Genomic DNA, 19,362 nt, shown 5'->3' on the forward strand with positions numbered 1-19,362 from the left:
CAGGAAAATATTCATCAAGAAACATAAGCAAGGGTGTGGGGAAAGAGGAATCTTTTTTAACTGTTGGTGGGAGTGTAAATTGCTACAATAAATATTGAAATGAAAACAGAGATTTCTGCAAAACAAAATCAAAACCCCTAAAACAATAGAGGTACAATACCATGCAGCTGCATTATTCTTCAGAATATACTCAAAGGACTTGGCTACAGAGATGATTGCAGACCCATGCTTATTGCTGCACTAGTCACAGTAGCTAGGAAATGGAATGAGCCTAGAAAAGCATCAGTCAGTGAATGCTTAAAGAAAATAGAATTTTATTCAACAATAAAAGAAAGAGAAACATAGGGTTGAAAAGGTGGCTCAGGGATACAGACCATCCCTGCTCCTGCAGGGTACCTGCAGGGTACCTGGGTTAGTTCTTAGCACCCACCTGGAGGTTCCCAATCATTTTTAACTCTGGTCACTTCACAAACTGGGTCCACATACATATATGCAGGTAGCTGCTGATATATGAAATGAAAATAAATAAATCTTTAAAAGTAAGAAAAATGATACACAACATTTGCTCAGAGGAACAGAAAATGAGTCATGTATGAAAATGTTGTAGGGAAACACTTCTTTTTAATGTACATATAATAAAAGCCATTAAAAAGGTAGAGAAAATCATAATTTCCTAATAAGACTAATGTCATTTACTGGATACACAGTATTTTGTAAATTATCGTTATGATGATGACAATGATGAATTTTTTTTGACACAGGGTTTTCTTTGTAGCCCTGATTGTCTTGGAACTCTCTTTGTATCTCAGGCTGACCTCTGCCTTCTGAGTGCTGGGATAAAAGGCATGTACCACCACATTGGACTATTTAGACCAACTTTGGTTTTCCATTCATACAACAACTGCTCATCTCTGGATAAAATTGAATAGAGGACACACATTTCATGGGATAAATACTGTCTCAGTCTGAAAGGATTCTAAGTTGAAAGAGTGTTGATCTAATTAATCTTCGTTACATGGATTTTGGATTGATGAAGTTTGGATGAGTACCTTGGATCTTTGGGGATTATCTTCATTAATATCATTAAGAAAGATGTCAGAAGGGAAATCAGAAGCCGAGATTTGGTGAGTTGCTCCACAAATAATTAGTATTTTCATTTCTAGAAAATATTAATAAATCTAAAAATGTTTATAATTTTTGCAGAGTAAATCACTCAATCAGGTTTAATGACTTAATCTACATTAATCCAAGCTACATGTTCATTAATTAATGAATAAAGCAGATTTTGAGTTGTTTTTTTTTCCATCAAGATGAACACATTTAGTCCTTTACACATTCATTCAGCTAACATGGGCTAAACCTGTACCATGTGTGGAGGCCCTGTGGTCATCCATATTAGAAACACATATGGGTAAAATTCTTATTGTTAAGATGTCCTAAGTTTGAAGATGATAAATGTATATAGACACCATTATGTGATGTGTTTTGGCAAAACTATGATAAAGACATCATGGAAGCTCTGCTGAGGGAGTTTAGGAGAGAATGGATCAGAGAACCTCCACACATACAGAGATGTGGGTTAACCTTCACACAGCTAAGCAGACATTCATGGGCTAAGAAGTGCCACTGATGCTTGTGTATGGACCACTGTTTTGCCTTGAACCTGACATTCTTGTTTATGAAACATATTTGTCTAGATTTATTTAATTTCTTTCTGAGTCAGAACAGAGTCAAGTGTCAGAAAGCACCACTTAGACAAAGAGTGAGTTCTTCTGCCACCTAATCTTGGTAATCTTTGTACTTTGATCTTCATTCATGTCAATATTTCCAACTTTATTAGTGTCAAAAAAAAAAGCTTAACACTGTCTTTTTCTCAACCAAGCCTCTTCAAACATAGGAAATGATGCCTTAGGACATTTACATGGAGTTTCAGACTTTGCTTCCCCGAATATGACTGCAACCAACTTTACCCCAGCTTCTAACATCTGCTTTGGGGAGTAGATGAAGTATATGATTAGATTTCTAAGCTTGTTTTTTCTCACAGAGTTTCTGTTTTAGTTCTTTAGACTCACAAATTTTTCTGGACTGAATCCACTGAACAGGAGTATTGTTTGTGCATGTATGGGGTCAGCAGGGACTTCCTTCTGCATTCGGAATGCCTGAGAAATGAGAGCCAGAAAATACATGTTCTCATTGTTAGTCTCTGTCCTCTGTCCCCACTGCCCATACCAGGATGGAAGAATGTTTTATTATATATTAAAAACAATTTACATATCTAGGGAAGTATGTAATATGCAATTTCAAGTTTCTTATATCCTAGAGGAATAAGAAATTGAGAAAGACATCTCCTTGTAACAGTGACATAAAGTCACTTAAACTCAAGTCCATTTTGATTTTGTCACTTGTACAGTTGGGTTGGTAATAATTGACTTCCTTTGCAGGGAAATTGTGAGAATGAAATGAACAGGAAAGAGGCTTGGGAGTTATTAAAGTAGATAAAGTAGAAAGTATTTATGTGTGTATCACCCCACAAAATGTACCTGCCCTGCCATATTGTGCTTATTAAATGTCCACAGTTAATGAAAAGAGACATTTTGTTCCTAAAACTATTGTTTTTCTGTAAATATCAAATGTGTGAGATGTGGAACATTTGCATATCTTTTTATTACTGTAATCCTCATTAGTAATTTTTCTTTTTCTTCAAGTGGGATTATGGGTATTTGCCAACATAATATAATACCTGGCTTGCCAATGTTTTTTAGTGTGTTTATTATTTTTTATATATTTGGCAGGTATAACTTTCTTTAAGGAGTATATTTTCATGACTTGTGATTTCACCTGCATGTCATTATTTCCGACTGTTAATTTGGGATTCTGAAGGACCTTGGTATGTTTTTATGGGTTGCTATATAGGGCTCTCATGTGGCCAAAGGCCTTTCTCAATTACCTGGCTTATGCCTGATCAAGTGTTTAAAGGAACAAAGCAACACAGTGATGGAAAGTCATTGGCTATTTTATTGTTCCTGAACTTAATTTGGGTTCTAGTCATTTGGCAAGGAGACATGGACCTTGGTTGGAAGGGAATCCTTGTTATCTGAAGCTGCCAGATAATGTGGACCAAGAAAATAGAAGTGCTAAGAAAACGAATGGAACCTCCTTGGGGTGGAAAGGTAAGATCTGGGATGGTTCTCATTGGCAAAATGTAGAAACAAAATGGGTGTTGTGGTTTTTGAAAGAAGTCATATGCAGAGGAAGAGAATAAGATACTGAACAAAACGTGTCTGCCAGTCTAGCTGAGATGAAGGAAGAAGAGATGGCATGTGTATCCAGAGGAGATGAGCTGTGCCAAGGGGCAGACTGTGAATCAGGGGGAAGGAGTAAAGCTCCTGGTCACATTTGGGTTTCAGCTATTCATGTAGTTCCTGGTTTGGGAGCTTACCTATGTTACTTGATCAATCATAAATTGATGCCATTGAGTGTATGAGCATTTGAATTATGAGAAAGTATGATGAGATGGCAGTCAGGGTCCTATCAGATGCTAACAGCACTGTTCTTAGAGAAAAGATACTCTCTAACTGTTTTGTACATTCTGCATTTAGGTAAAAATGATCCTTGCTGGTATCATAAGGCAATTCAAAACATATGATTTGCCACTGAAAGTATGTAAAGGATAAGTCATTTAAAAAAAACTTATTTGTTTTAATTATATGAGTACACTGTAGCTGTCTTCAGACATACCAGAAGAGGCCATCAGATCCTATTACAGATAGTTGTAAGTGGTTGTTGGGATTTGAACTCAGGACCTTTAGGAGAGCAGTTAATGTTCTTAACTGCTGAGTCATCTCTCAAGCCCCAAGAATAATGCTTTTTAAAAGCTATTGTTACTTAAGAAATAATGAGGTATTTTTTTCCATTCTATGAAGATCTGAGCCTTGGTTCTCCCCCTCCCCCAAACCCCTGAGACATACTTTTAACAATTAGCTCATATTTGTATTTTCCAACCATTCTTTTGAGTGGTAATATGTAATAATTTCATTCAAACTAAAATACTCCGTTCTGGAGTGTCTCTGTCAGTGTTAAGTCCTGTGTGGAGAGACTATGCATGGCAACCTTTATAAAAGAAAGTATTTTGTTAGGGCTCGCTTACACTGTTAGAAGTTCAGTACATTCTCATAATATTGGCATGAAGAAAAACATGGTGCTGAAGAAATACCTAGAGTTCTACATCTGAATCTGTAGGCAACAGAGACAGAAAGCCACTAAACCTGGCTTCGGTTTTTGATCTCAAACTCATTCATAGTAACCAATTCTTCCAACGAGGCCACACCTTCTTCAACCAAGCCACATCTCCTAATCCAGCTCAAGTAGTGCCTCTTGCTGATGACTAAGCATTCACATATATGAGCCTACAAGAAACATTTTTATTCAAACTACCACATTCCACTCATTGGCCCCCATAGGCTTATAATCACATCACAATCCAAAATTTTATTCAGTCCATCTTCAAAAATCCCATAGTCTACCATAGTCTCAACACTGTTTAATAGTCCACGTTCTGAGACTCAAGACAATCTCTTAATTGTAAGCCCCTGTAAAATAAAAATAAAAAAGCCGACCACATTATTTCAAAAGACAATTGCTTACTATATATGTTACCATTCCAAGAAGAATGAAAGGGAAAATATACTGGACCATAACAAAACCTCAAACCAGAAGGGAAATCCCAATCTCTGTGTCTCCATATCTTATGTCCAAGCACTCTTCAGATCTCCAACTTCTGTAAGCTTTATTGACTGCAACAAACTTTTCCTTCTTGTACAGTTTCACAACCTGTTAGCAACTCTCTGAGGCAAGCAACCTAGGACTCTGGTACTGCGAACATCTTGGGGTCTCCAACACAGTCCAGACTTCACCTTCACAGCTTCATGTGATGCCCTCTCTGGGCCTCCATGCCCAACACACACTTGGCCTACGTGGCTTTCCTTATCTACAGAGGAAGGTTATACAACTCTTTTCTTGTATCCTTAATTTCAAAATCATAATCACCTGGCCCACGATGCTAATTTCTGCTGTTTTCTGGGGATAGAACATGCCCCCCCCCAGCCCATCTGCTTGCACATGCATCAGCTGTTGTTTCTGTTGTTTAGGCTATCCTTCACTGGTTAAGCTTTTCTTAACCTGTGTGTAGCTGGGTAGTGTCTTGCCCTGAAATCACTACTACCTTTATTCCATTTATCATCAGGCTTTTTCTTTTTTAAAAATCCTTTAATACCCTTGAGTACTGCATTTGGGTCTGTATTACCTCCTGGTGCTTTTTTTTAAATTTTCAGACTGTAAATTTAGTGTTTCTCCTTGCCTTTCTTATTTCTTTTCATTGTAAGTCTGCGTAAGAATGAACACTCATAACTACATGGTACAGTCAATAGTACACTGTCTTGAAATTTCCTCTGCCAATGTAATTAACTTAAACTAATTTAGGTCCTGGAAAATTTTTAGGACAAGAGCCCAAAGCAGCCACATTATTTGCTAATATACCACAAGGTGCTTCTTTAGGCTACTTACTAATATTCTTCCCCTATGAAACTTCTTGAGCTGGGTATCCTCAGTTTAAATATTCCTAAGCACTATTCCTACTTGGATGGCCCTTTAAGTCTTCTTCTAAAGTAAGGAACCACTTTTTTATTCCAAAGTTCCAAAGACCACATTGTGCCAACAAGCAGCATGTTCAAGGCTGTCACAATAAACCCCCACTCCTGATACAAACTTCTGAATTGATCACTTTTCTGTTGCTGTGAATAGATACTAGGACTGTTGTGGCTCTTACAAAAGAAAGTATTTAGTTGGGGCTTGCTTGTAGTTTCAGAAGTTTAGTCCATAATTATAATGGTAGGGAACATGGTACCATGCTAGGAGACATGGTGCTGGTAAATAGCTGAGAGTTGTGCATTTGAAAATGCAGAAAGAAGGAAGAAAGAGCCACTGTGCTGGAAAGTTTGTGTGTGTGTGTGTGTGTGTGTGTGTGTGTGTGTGTGTGTGTGTGAACTTTGTCTGAGAGGAGGGAGCCTCAATTAAGAAATTGACTTCATAAGATTGTAGGGCATTTCTCAATTAATGACTGATAGGAGAGGGCCCAGCTCATTCTCAGTGGTGCCATCTCTGGGTTGGTGGTAATGGGCACTATAAGAAAGCATCCTGAGAAAGTTTCCTGGCTTCTGCATCAGCTTCTTTCTCCAGGTTCCTGCCCTGTTTGAGTTCCTGTCCTGACCTCCTTCCATGATGAACAGTGCTGGGGAAGCACAAGCCAAATATGTCCCCTTCTCTCAAACTTGATTTTTGGTGATTGTATTTCATCACAGTAATAGAAACTCTAACACAGTTACTGATCCTTGTTTGGGCTTTTGAAATCTCAAAGCCCTCCTTCATGAACTACTTCCTCTAAAGCCACTCCTCCAAATCCTTTTCTCTGGTGACTGAGCATTCAAATATATGAGTCCATGGGGCATTCTTATTTAAACCACTACATGGAAGGAAGCTTGTTGAGACTCAGGAAGAAACATAACCTACAAGTCTCAGGAAATCCCTGAAGCTTGCGTATTCACAAGACCCCCTCCCCAAGATTCTACAAGTAGTAAACAGTTGCTGGTAAAGGGAGATTACTTAACTCATAGACTCGTATTCACATCTTCCAGAAAGTTACAGAGATGAGATGTTCATGAATTATCACTCAGGTTGGGGAGAGCTTTTCACTGATGCAGCTACTTTTGAGTTAGGCATGTTTTTGTTTGCCAGTGATTCTCAATCTTCATAGTGCTGCCACCCTTTACTACAGTTGCTCATGTTGTGGTGACCCCAACCATAAAATTATTTTGGTTGCTACTTTATAACTGTAATTTTGCTACTGTTATGAATCATAATGTAAAAAGCTGTGTTTTCTGATCATCTTAGGAGACCCTTGTGAAAGGATCCTTCAACTTCCAAAGGGATTTCTACTCACAGATTAAGAATCACTGCTGAGCAACCCCACATGTGTACCCCTGTAAATGACCTCAATAAACTCACTGCTCTGCCAAGTTGGACTTGGAAGTTTGAGTTCTCTAAATGAAAGCACAGGAAATATTGACATTATGATATCAGAAATATAAAACTTTTAAAAGCAGATTTTGTTATGCTAAACGTAGCAGTGGTACTTGGTAGCATTATGAAGTTAGAATTTGTAAAAAAAAAATGGATATTTGCTTCACAAATTAATGTAGGGTAATAAAGAACAATTCAAATGCTGTCTTAGTAAACCATACTTTATTTTTTCCTTCTTTTTAGACATTTCATCTAGTAATGCATCAGCATTTACTCTAAAAAGTAGATTCTTCCTCAGTCAACAGAACTGCAAGAAGAACCATCCACTCTTGGCAAATATAAGACTGGAGCTAGGTTTTAATGGTGCAATCATTACTGGCACTGACAAGAAAGAGTATTTTATAGATTGTGGCTACACCAGGATTATTTATGACAAATCAGAGCATAAAGTTTAGCATAACCAGGGGCACTGTTCATGGAGCAGTTTTTGTAAAAAGTTGATTTTGTAAGCATTGGAAATTCATTTTAAATCTAAATTTGTATGATGGCATTTTCATGTCTCCTCTGACATTTTCTGTATTATATTGATGTTTAACAAGAAACTGAAAGTGAATTGATTCTCTGTGTATAATTAAAGATGACTCTTAATAGCGTTCTCACGCCCGGCCAGGAAGAACACAGCAAACCAGAATCTTCTGCGGCAAAACTTTATTGCTTACATCTTCAGGAGCAAGAGTGTAAGAAGCAAGAGAGCGAGAATGGCGAAATCCCATCCCTTTTTAAGGAGAATTATCCTCCACCTAGGACGTATTACTCCCTGATTGGCTGCAGCCCATCGGCCCAGTTGTCATCACGGGAAAGGCAGAACACATGGTGGGAAAACTGCCCCTGCATGTGTGCAGACTATGTTTACCACTTAGAACACAGCTGTCAGTGCCATCTTATAATGGCAAATGTGAGGGCGGCTCCTCACAGATCCCCCTTTTCTTTTAATAAGAGCAATAGGCCACCCATATTAATGAGAGTGGAGATAGAGGTCAAATCCCCAGTGTGCAGGTAAAGGAGCCGTACACATAACCTCCTCCCAGGCTCATCACCCAGAGGGGTCCTGGTCTGGTCCCGTGTTGTTTTTCCTGGGGGAAGGACACTTGAACACTCAACCTTCTTGAAAGATGACATGTCTCCCTAGAATAGGCTCATATGTGCCGCAGAGCCTTTCTACTGCAGTGCTTAGCCGTGCAACTCTCTCGGGCTGCTGAAGCACACTCACTCTATCCCGTGCAATGAGGTGCAAGAGCTGAATGGCCAGCGACCTATTGCTTAAGCATAGATATATCAGGGGGAGCACCATGTTCTAGAGCTGCAAGTGCCTGGGCAATAACCACCTTGTCTCTCCTAGTTTGGGCCTTAAGCTTACAGACCAACCAAAGAAGCAACACTAATCCACAGCAAAGTGTATCTCCACATAATCCCACCCCCATCCATTCTTTAAAGAAGGAAAATGCTGAGGAGATCCAATTGGGTAATCCTTTGATCAGGGACAGGTCCAATTCTTGGAGTTGACCTGAATGATGGCAAGTCTCAATTCCCGAAGGGTCTGTTCAAATTCAGCCGTCCAATTCTGTAACATATACTGAGAAAGACCTTTTAACAAATTAGCTGCCCTAGTAAATTTCTCATACTGAATGGAAGTAACGCACAATCCCGGAAACTTTTATTCACATCCCAGCCACTTCTAAAAGATTTACTGCATTGACCACATAACAGGAATCTGACACAATATTAAGGGGTTCTAAAAAGGTTTTTAAAACTTCTAAAACCACTAAACATTCTACCACTTGAGGTGAATTTTCATTATATTGTTTGGATACCACTTTACCATTAGCCACATAGGCACCTATACCAGTTTTTGATCCATCAGTATATACCACAATCCCATTTTTAAGTGGGTTTCTTACTGTTATTTGTGGAAACACAACAGATTGATTTTGGACAAACTGTAAAAGTGGATGTTTTGGATAATGGTTATCTATTTGTTCTGAAAAGGAGGTAACTAAAACTGCCCAATCATTAGATATTAGGTGATATGGGCTCTGTCCTTCCTTGCTCTTGACGTCCTAACCCTTTTCCTTCTTTATAACCCATCTTTGCCATGATATTTTTTGCTTTAGCTGAATACCCTCTCAATGGGGCATTCTCATTAGACAAAATAAGGCCCAAATGCTGCATAATATCCCTTCCCCAGAGGTTAACCGGGAGTGGGAGCACATAAGGTATGAATTTCCCTTGCTGCCCCTCAGAGGATTCCCATGTCAAGGCAACGGAGCTTATAGTGGGACATGATTGATATCCTAGGCCCTGTAATGAATGAGATGACTCTGTGGTGGGCCATGCTTTGGGCCACCAATGTGTAGAGATTATACTTTTATCTGCTCCGGTATCAAGGATGCCTTTAAACTCTTTTCCGTTGATCTTAAGGCGGAGCTTAGGTCTATCATTCAAAGATACAACCAAATAGGCAGAATCATTTCTGGAGGAGCCCATTTTCTTTATCTCAGGTCCTGCAAATTTCTCCCTGGTATTATCAGGGAGGAGCAGCAGCTGAGCCATCCTATCTCCTTTGCTAATAGAAAAAACGCCCTTGGGGCTTGAACACAGGACCTGTATTTCAGGGGAATGTTGACAATCCATAACTCCAGGGTGGACTACTAAGCCCTGCAAGGTGAGTGAACCCCGGCCGAGAATAAGGCCCATGGTTCCAGGGGGCAAGGATGGTATAGGCTCCACCCTTGTGGGTCTTCCTGGGTCGCCTCTCTGACTGCGGAGGAAGGAGTCTGCCCTTTATATCCCTCACAGAGCGACACTGGTCGGCTCTATGATAACCCTTGCCACACTTAGAGCAAAGAGTGAGGGTCCCCCCCTGTTTATCTGGAGCTCTGCAATCTTTCTTAAGATGCCCAGGCTTCCTGCAGTTAAAACATGTCCTCCGATCATTTCTGCCCATGGAGCATTTTTGGGATTGAAGGATGGCAGCCGCTAAGCCTGCATTGGTGAGAGGTCCCCCAAGCTCCCGACAAACCCTGAGCCAGTCTTGTAAACCTTTGTTCTTTCTTGGGGCTATGGCTGCTCGGCATTCCTGTGTGGCTTGCTCATAAATGAGCTGTTCTACCAGAGGTGCGGCTTGCTCTGAATCTCCAAAAATACGCCCTGCTGCCTCTGTCATTCTGGCCACAAAATCTGAGAAGGACTCTTGTGCACCTTGAGTAATCTTGGTCAACTGCCCACTTGCCTCTCCCTTCTTAGGTAGTGCTTTCCATGCCTTAACAGCAGCAGCTGAGATCTGAGCATATGCTCCCCAATGATAATTTGTCTGGTTAGCAGCGTGTTGTCCCTGACCTGTAAGTAATTCAAAAGTCCACGTTCTCTGATCCCCTTTCATGGTGGCATTGGCCCTTGCCTGCGTCTGGCAGGAGTCCTGCCACAAGGCTTTCCACTCAAGATACATTCCCATACTGGGGGCTACAGCTTTTACTACCGTCTGCCAATCACCAGGAGTCATAGCGTGATTCGCAAGCCTTTCCACTTGTGCTATAGTGAAATTAGCACTGACTCCATAGTTACGGACCGACTCGGCAAGCTCTTTAATCTGTATATACGCTACCGGAGCGTGGACACGCCCACCCTCGGCTCCTTCAAAGACCGGAAATGCCTGTTGTATTTTCCTTTGTTCCTCCTTTGGAATGAACGAGTCTGTGCATTGCCTCTCTGTCCATTGCCTCTCTGCGCAGGGCTGATGCACTACGCAGGGCGGGGGCTCAGCATAGGGTGGAGGTGCACTATGACCTTGAAGCCGACTGCCAGGAGGCCAAGCAGCAAGCTGGCCTTTGCCAGCCACTTTTGGCTTTTTCCTTGACCGATTAGCTCGCATTTTATCTGGCTGGTACCCTTTTCCCTCATAATGAGCTGCTTCTTCCTCCCAGTCTGTTTCTTCAGAGAAGCTAAATTTTTTATCTGATTCAGAGCTACTAAGAACTAGCTCCTTAAACTCATCTAGTGATGGGTATAGGCTCCTTCTCCTAGAAACCTCCGCTGATTGATCTTTTTTCTTTTGTTTTTTCTCCTCTTTCCTTCCAATCTCTCCCCAGGTATTCTTCCCTGACCTTAACTTTTCCTCAGGTTCAAGACTCTTGGAAAGGCCTGTATACTTATTTTGTGCACCATGTTTCCTCTTTGCTCCTACTCTCTCTCCCCGCTTTACTTCTGATAGATTGACTTTAATTTCGTCTAGAATTCGCCCTGCCTTAACCACTTGATAACATGTGAAAAGGAACAAAAGGGCTTCTAACACTAGAGAAAGTTCAAGGCCAAACATACCTTATAAAGCTATTTTCCACTTTACTTCTGATAGACTGTCTTGAATTTCCTTAGAAAGTTCAAGGCCAGGCGTACCTCGTAAAGCTATACTTACGGGTTACCGCCGTTCCCCAGCTGAAAAGTTCTGAATTCATGCAGTTGAATCCTTCTTAACAGTCTGCTTTACGGGAACCTTTATTACCGCGACCCGCAGTTCTGGTTCTGGAATGAGGGATCTTCCTTGCGCCGGTCCCGAGTTTTCTTGTATTTTTTCGTCCCGGATTTTTTCTCGTCCCGGAATTTCTCGTCCCGGGTTTCGGCACCAATTCTTAATAGCGTTCTCACGCCCGGCCAGGAAGAACACAGCAAACCAGAATCTTCTGCGGCAAAACTTTATTGCTTACATCTTCAGGAGCAAGAGTGTAAGAAGCAAGAGAGCGAGAATGGCGAAATCCCATCCCTTTTTAAGGAGAATTATCCTCCACCTAGGACGTATTACTCCCTGATTGGCTGCAGCCCATCGGCCCAGTTGTCATCACGGGAAAGGCAGAACACATGGTGGGAAAACTGCCCCTGCATGTGTGCAGACTATGTTTACCACTTAGAACACAGCTGTCAGTGCCATCTTATAATGGCAAATGTGAGGGCGGCTCCTCACAGATGACTGCCTATTTAGTCTTTTGTGGTATCCTCAATTAAAAGGGAAATAACTTAGAATTTTTCTTTTTCACTAAAACCAGTTCATCCTAAGACATTGGAGAATATATGTGCTTTCTGTGGAATTCTACTATCTTTAATTTAATTTTTATTTGCTTTGAAATGTCATAGCTTTTCTCAAGATGGGAGAAAATAAACTCTTTGAGAAATTCATGTAACTCTGTATTACTTTGCACTATCAAAGAGTATGCTTGTATTTTGTAATGATTTCCTGATTTAAAAAAGTTCACTATCCGTGCACTGGTGTTTCAGTCCTGTTGACAGGAGTGAATTAATCCTTCTGCAGAGGAGGCGTAGAAGGGAATTCAGGAACAGAATGGCAAGCTGGAAGTCTATCATGCCCCAGGCACTGTCCTTTAGCCAAGCCTCGTCTCTCTTGTTGTTGCTGCTGTCGCCCAGGACTTGGCCCCTCTGTCTGAGTGCCCTCTGGTGCCCCTGACAGCTGAAAGCACATGTACCAGGCCACCAGAACAGGTGGTAGATATCTGCATTGTCTGCTTTGTTTGCTGAATGTCAGCGGGAGAATAGCCTGCATGTCACCAAGTTCCACTGTACCCTTAGACTTTGCTTATAAAACACATGTAAAATAGAGGAACTAGATGTTTTGAAGCTGAAACAGTAAAGCATTAAACTGAGGGTGCAGGGTGAAATAAGACCCTAAGAGCACAGGGCTATGTGATTGTACAGTTAGTACATTATAAGTCATACCGAGTATCTGAAATATTGTCATTTTAAATCCAGATGATAAACATGTTTTCACATGTCGATATGTATACCTAATGTGTTGCCACCCAAGGTGTTGTAGGGACCACTTTTTGATGCAGGCATTCTGAAAGACTGATGCTTCTTTTAGCTGCTTTAGTAAAGGCCAACAAAGAAGAACATTTGCTAGTCAGTCAAGATTCTTCAAAGATAAGTATAGAAATATCTTTGAAGTGTACTAGGTTGAGTTACCAGGGTGTATGATATACTTACATGGAAACAAAGTTGTGTGTAGTGTGGTGTTGGAAGAAAGAAACATTTGCATGAAAGGCTGCAAACACAAGGTAGTTGTAGCAAAATGAAGGAGATAAGTCATCAGAGAAAGAAGGTTTACTCAACTTAGAATTACGAATGGTTCCAGAAAGATATATACTTCTACTTCTTCAAGTAACTAGTATTTTATTTCAAGTCTAAGGTACAGTTTTCTGTGTAGACTACATACCCATGTTCTAAATGAAAACAAGTCTAAAAGGAAGAGGATTCTATCTTTGGCCAAACTCTGTCTTGTGTTTATTTGCAATTATAGTTATTCATCCAAATAATTTTTAATTTATTCCCACATTTTTACAATGTCCATATATAAATATATATTTCCCAGTTAATTTAACATGATGTAGGGGCATTGATATTTACCACATCCTCTTGAACATGCAATGCCACATATTCTCCAGTTATTCCTGCTGGCATCAAGATCTGTTACCCTATTCTTCTCCATTTCTGTACATTCCAATATAGATGTGATACAACCTGGAAGTTAAACTGTAAAGTTAACATCTACCAGCTACTTACTTGATGTATAATGAGTGGTTGTTAGAAGTGAAATAAAGAGAATTAATTTTGTTTTGATGGGACAGAATTTCAGTATGTATCCTGGGTTGGCCTTGAACTTTTGATTCTCCTGTCTTTACTGCAATTGCAGATATGTGTTAATACAAATGGGGGGATTCTTTAAACCATAGAAAATTACATAGGGGAGGACAGTGATTAAAGTATTTCTTTTGTGGTGATAGGATACCAGGTTGTGTTCATGAGTCCTTTTAATTGTTCCTTTTTCATGAGTCCTTTTAATTGTTCCTCATTATTTGTTAATTGTCTTTCAGCTGATCAAACTGAAAATATGCCTAAAATGTTGATTCCTGAGGTATCTGGTACTTAACACCCTTAGTATATTTGGCCATAGCAATTTTATATGAAATTTTACTAAGAACATGGTAGTATCCATTCCTTCATCCTCACCAAGAGGTCTTTGAACTTTTGTAAAGTTCAGTCTTGGAAATTTGACTGGGATCAGAATCACTATGTAAACATATGTCTGGGTATATCCATGAAGGCATTTCCATATTGTTTTACCTTATAGGCAAGCATCACTGGGTATGCAAGTAGCAGCATCCAATGGGCTTGGGGTCCAAAATATTTAAAGGGGAAATGCTAGATGAGCACCAACTTTCATAACCCTGTTCCCAGAAAAGTGGAAACTCTTCTGTTGCCATGCCATCCTTGTCAGGATGGACTGTAGCCTCAAACCATGAGTAAAATGAAATTCTTCCTTCAGATGAGCCAGAAGAAATTATGCTCCTATAGTCTTCATGCATGCTTATACATAAATCCCCCATCACAACACAAATGCTTACCATTGATTATCCTTAATGAAGACATAAACATTTACTTTTAAATGCTATCAGTGGCTTAAACAGCCAGAAGTTGGTTACTTATGATTTTCAAATTCTAAGTTAATGAAAAAGCCATCTTCTCTGGAACATCAAACTTCTAATAAAGTACTTACACAGAAAATAATAGGAGTGGGGAATTAGTTATGTGTACGGCAGCCTACTTAAATGCCTTGCCTTGTTTCTCCATTCATTAGTTTAGGCGCCTGGTGAAAAAATCATTTTTATCAGTTAGGAGAGTGTACACTCTTTAGTTGTACTAAATCAACAATACAAGTTACTATGTCTTGAACTATGTCCTACACAAGCCTTGTGTCTAGACATGTCACTGGGTCAAGAGGCATAAACTATCATCAATAGACAAAATGGATTTTCAAGAAGAAATACTTCTTTAACCCCCTGATTTAACCCCCAAATCAGTACATTGAAATACCATTTAGTATGTAAAACTATGACACTAAGTTATGTAGCTTGTGTGAAATCCTTGGCATATGTATGCCTGCTTTACTCTAAATTCTGCTGTAAGGCAAGAGTCTCTTTTGTCCAGTAATTTCATCAACATGGCTTACCCAAATGTGTGTATGTTTCTCAGAAATAAAAATGGATCACTATTTCATTGTGACAGAAAATGCAGTGTGTGTGTGTGTGTGTGTGTGTGTGTGTGTGTGTGTGTGTGTAAGAGTGTGTGCGTATGTGTGGAGTACCTTGTTGTTTGCCCTGTAAACGGTATTCTGATAGGTCTCCATTAAAGGCACACTATGGTAAGGTAGCCACACTTGTGCTAAATTGTGTAGTTCTGTTTTAGCCAGCTAGCATGTATAATTATTACCATGTGATATGGACTCTGAATCAATTTTAGATGGAGGTATACAGTTCTAGTTTTCCCTTAGCATATAGCTTTGGATTTGTGTATTATAGCAAGATACTAGGTCCTCACTCTTTGTATAAAGAGAGCCATATAACTTTCTTTTCAGCCTGGTTATTGTTTGTATAAAGGAAGGCTACTGTTTTTGTTTTTTTTTTTCTTCCATTGAGTTAATTTTGTATCCAGCCACTTTGCTGAAGGTGTTTATCAGCTGCAGTTCTTTGGCAGAGTTTTCTGGTCTGCAGATAGCAATACTTTGACTTCTTCCTTTCCTATTTGTATCCTCTTGATCTCCTTTAGTTGTCTTATTGCTCTAGGTAGAACTTCAAGTACTATATTTAATAGATAGTGAAAGAGTAGACAGTCTTGCCTTCTCACTTATTTTAGTGGAATTGCTTTAAGTTTCTATCCACTTAATTTGATGTTGGCTATTGGGTTGCTGTATATTGCTTTTATCATGTTTAGATTTGTGCCTGGAAACACTGATCTCTCCAAGACTTTTAATATGCAAGGGTGTTGGATTTTGTCAAAGGCTTTTCAGTATCTAATAAGAAGATGGTGTGTTTTTTTACTTTCAAATTATTAATATGGTAGATTGCATTTATGGATTTTCATATATTGAATCACCCCTGCATCCTTGGGATGAAACCTACTTGATCATGGTGGATAATATTTTTGAAATACCTCTGATTTGGTTTGTATTTCATCAATAATGTTGATAAGGAAGATTGGTCTGGAATTCTTTTCCTTTTGAGTCCTTGTGTAGTTTAGATATCAGGGTGACTGTGGGCTCATAGAATAAGTTTGGCAATTTCTTTCTGTTTCTATTTTGAGGAATAGTTTGAGGAATATTGGTATTAGTTTTTCTTTAAAAGACTGGTAAAAATTCTGTGCTAAAACCATCTGGCCCTGCTTTGGTTGTTGTTTGTTGTGGGAAATATTAAAATAAGAACCAGCATGCTCCTGTGCTTGTGCCTCTGCCCCTGAGGCCTGTCTGGCCATGCACTAGTGGTCAATGGCGGACCTGTTTGTATCTCATGGAGACTCTGACTCAGAACTCCAGAATCTCTCCACAAAGCTTGCTAGGTTCCCATGGGTGGGTCATTACCATGCCAGCCCCATGCTTTAAAGGCCCCATGGCCTTTGTGGTGCACATCAGGCAAAACCACCTTTTGCTGCCATACCTTTTTCTCTGTAACCCGGTTGAATCTTCTCGAGAAGAAAAACACCACACAAACTTAGCTCAGAAACAATGGTAAAGTAATCTCTGGGTATAACAACTAAAACCCAATCTTGTAAGCCTTATTAAATCTGATTCCTCTGGTGATGAATGCTTACGGATCTGCCATGATACTGGGGAAACTTTAGCAGGTACACGATTTTAGCAGGTGCACTTCCACGATTGATCCCATTCCAAAAAGCCCCTAACCCTCTCCTCCTCCTTCTCTTCCTCAGTCCAACCTGGAAATCCTGCCTACTCACCCAATGATTGGTTTCTTTCTTCATTTGAGGATTGGTTCACAAGAAGTCACCTGGGTATCTGACTCACTCCTTGTCTGCAAACCCTCTCAGAAAAGAGGAATTAGCATCAAAAAAAAAAAAAAAAAAAAAAAAAAAAAAAAAAAAAAAAAACACCAGGCCTATCCACAACAGTTGTTTTGTTTTGTTTTTGTTTGTTTGTTCTGTTCTTGGCTTTGGTTGGTAGATTTTTAATGACTGGTTGTATTTCCTTAGGGGTTATAAGACTGTTTAGTTTGCCTGATCTTGATTTAATGTTAAGTGGTATCTATTTAGAAAATCACCCATTTCATTTAGATTTTCCAATTTTGTAGAGTACAGGCTTTAGAAGAAAGATGTAACACTCTTCACAATTGCCACAAATAATATAAAATATCTTGGTGCAACTCTAACAAACAAGTGAAAGACCTGTGTTACAAGAATTTTAAGTCTCTGAAGAAAGAAATTGAAGTAGATATCAGAAGATGGAACAATCTGCCATGGTCATGGATTGGTAGAATTAACATAGTAAAAATGACCGTCTTACCAAAAGCAGTCTACAAATTCAAAGCAATTCCCATAAAAATTCCAATACAATTTTTATTGAAAGAAAAAGTCTCAACTTCAAATGAAAGAAGGAATATACATTGGCAGCTGGTGGGAGTCTGGGAGTAAGAACATCTCTAGAATGTGCCAGAGATGTAGGATAGGGGAAACTCCTGGGTGTCTATGGTGGCGACTTCAGCTGAGAATCCTAGCAGTGGGAATATGGAACCTGAAGTGGCCACCTCATGGATCCAGGCAGGAATCCCAGGGGAGGGATAAGAATGCTAACCCAATCACAAAATTTTCAACCCCCCAAATATCCTGTCTACAGTAAATGCAGGGACAAAGACAGGGAATAGCCAATCAATAACTGGCCCAACTTGAGAACCATTCTATGGGCAAGCACCAGTCCCTGACACAAATAATGTTTTTTGTTTGTTTGTTTGTTTTGTTTTTGTTTTTGTTTTGCTTGTAGATAAGAGGCTAGCATAACTGTCTTTGAGAGGACCCATACGGCAGCTGATGGAAACAGATGCAGAGATCCAAACCCAAATATTGGACTGAGCTTGTGCATGGAACTTTTTATGGAAATGTTGTGGGAAGGATTGATGGCCCCGAAGGGGATAGGAATTCCACAGGAAGACCAACAGAGTCAACTTTCCTGGAGCTTTGGTGATTTTTGGAGATCGAACCACCAATCAAAGAACATTCATATATGGGCTGGACTTAGGCTTCTCCCACATATTTACCAGATGTTCAGCTTGCTCTTCATGTGGATCCCTGAACAACTGGAATTAGGGCTTACCCTAACTTTGTTGCCTGTCTGTGGATCTGATTCCCCTAACTTGACTGCCTTTTCTGGCCTCAGTGAGAGATGAAGTGCCTAGCCCTGCAGAAACTTGATGTGCCTGGTTGGGGGAATATCCACGGGTGGCCTCCACCCTCTCAGATCAGAGGAGATAGGGAGAGAGGTATGGTGGTATGGAATATACGAAGAGGGGACTGGGAACAAGGGAGACAGTGATCAGAATGTAAAGTGAATAAGTAAATTAATGGAAAAAAGACATTATGAAGTTTTTACTTTGCGTTGAAGATCACCATTTGTAATAAGTGCTCTGGATTTGAAACATACACAGGTTCTTACTGGCTTTCTGATATAGTAAATATATAGAATGATAGACAAAAATAAAAATAGGTTCTTACCCTCAATGGTAGGATAGAATGGTATTAAAGGATTCAATGAACAAGTGTTAGCCTAGGAGCAGAGATCTACGTCTGGGGGGTGCTGGATATTTCTCTTTTCCCTCTGCCCCACTATTCTGGAAAATGGCCACAGGCTCTTTCATAAGAGCTTTGTAGTAAGCTCAGGGCTCTTGCTGCTGCTGGTGTTAACAATCCTTTGGAAAAGTTATAGAGTTTTCATTTCATTCACTAAATGCTGGCATCTTTGAACAAGCTCAGATTAGGGTATTAAGGAGAGACAGAGAGATTATGACTTTTTTGGTTGCCCTCTGGTCATAATACTTCCTGTTTGTTTTCTCTTGCTTTGTCCTACTTATAAGAGGGACTTAGCAGGGGTGCCCAGGTCTTTCTTAATTACCCCTCACAGTGATTACTTCATAGTGGCTCATTTCTGATTATTCCCTGATTCTCGTAGGCACCAGTCTCAGCATCTTGTGATTTTGTTATCACCACTGTAATTAAAGAAACTATTTGAGCCACAGTAGGACCAACTGGCATGTGTGACCTTCAGAAAAGAATTTAGTTTGGTTAGATGACTGCACCTTTTAAATCTACTCCAATAATAACATATCTTCATATCTTTGGAGTTCTTCAATTGCACATTAAGGAGGTTCTGTCATTTTACTGCTACAGTGTTCA

Source organism: Mus musculus, chromosome 14 (genome assembly GCF_000001635.26).
Source record: "Mus musculus strain C57BL/6J chromosome 14, GRCm38.p6 C57BL/6J".
NCBI lineage: Eukaryota > Metazoa > Chordata > Mammalia > Rodentia > Muridae > Mus > Mus musculus.